The sequence below is a fragment of the Sorghum bicolor genome, chromosome 3, assembly GCF_000003195.3.
Source record: "Sorghum bicolor cultivar BTx623 chromosome 3, Sorghum_bicolor_NCBIv3, whole genome shotgun sequence".
Classification (NCBI taxonomy): Eukaryota; Viridiplantae; Streptophyta; class Magnoliopsida; order Poales; family Poaceae; genus Sorghum; species Sorghum bicolor.
In genome coordinates, this window is record NC_012872.2 from 27,940,379 (window position 1) to 27,940,883 (window position 505).

Here is a 505-nt window from a genome sequence, read left to right on the forward strand (position 1 = left end):
AATAGCCGCAGCTGAATTGGTCTAGGCGAAAGAGCCAACTCAGGTTAGTCAACGCTGGTTGAGGCAGCAAAAAGGAACTTATGACTTTGATGTCTCCAAGTCAGATAAGTTGTTCGAATTGTTGGTTAGAGACATATCAAATTGCTAGAAGGGCTCCCATGCTATGCCCTGAAGGAGTAGAAGACAAGAAATATTGTGGCTTCCATAATACCAATTCCCATTCTATCAATGATTGCCGAGTTTTCAGAGTATGAATTCAAAAGGCTATTCAAGAGGGGCATTTGACATTCGATGGCAAGATGAAGATTGATGCTCAGCCTTTTGCACAGAACATGGTGTCTTTCTCTATGAACATGATTGTTGTAGATGATCCTAAAGGCAAAGCCAAGATGAAAGTATTTGACAGAGCGAGAAAAGCTAGTACTATTGATCTCGATCAATAAATTACAAATGAGGAGCTTCGGCATCGCCTTTCAATCTAGGATAGTCGAAATGAGAAGAAAGA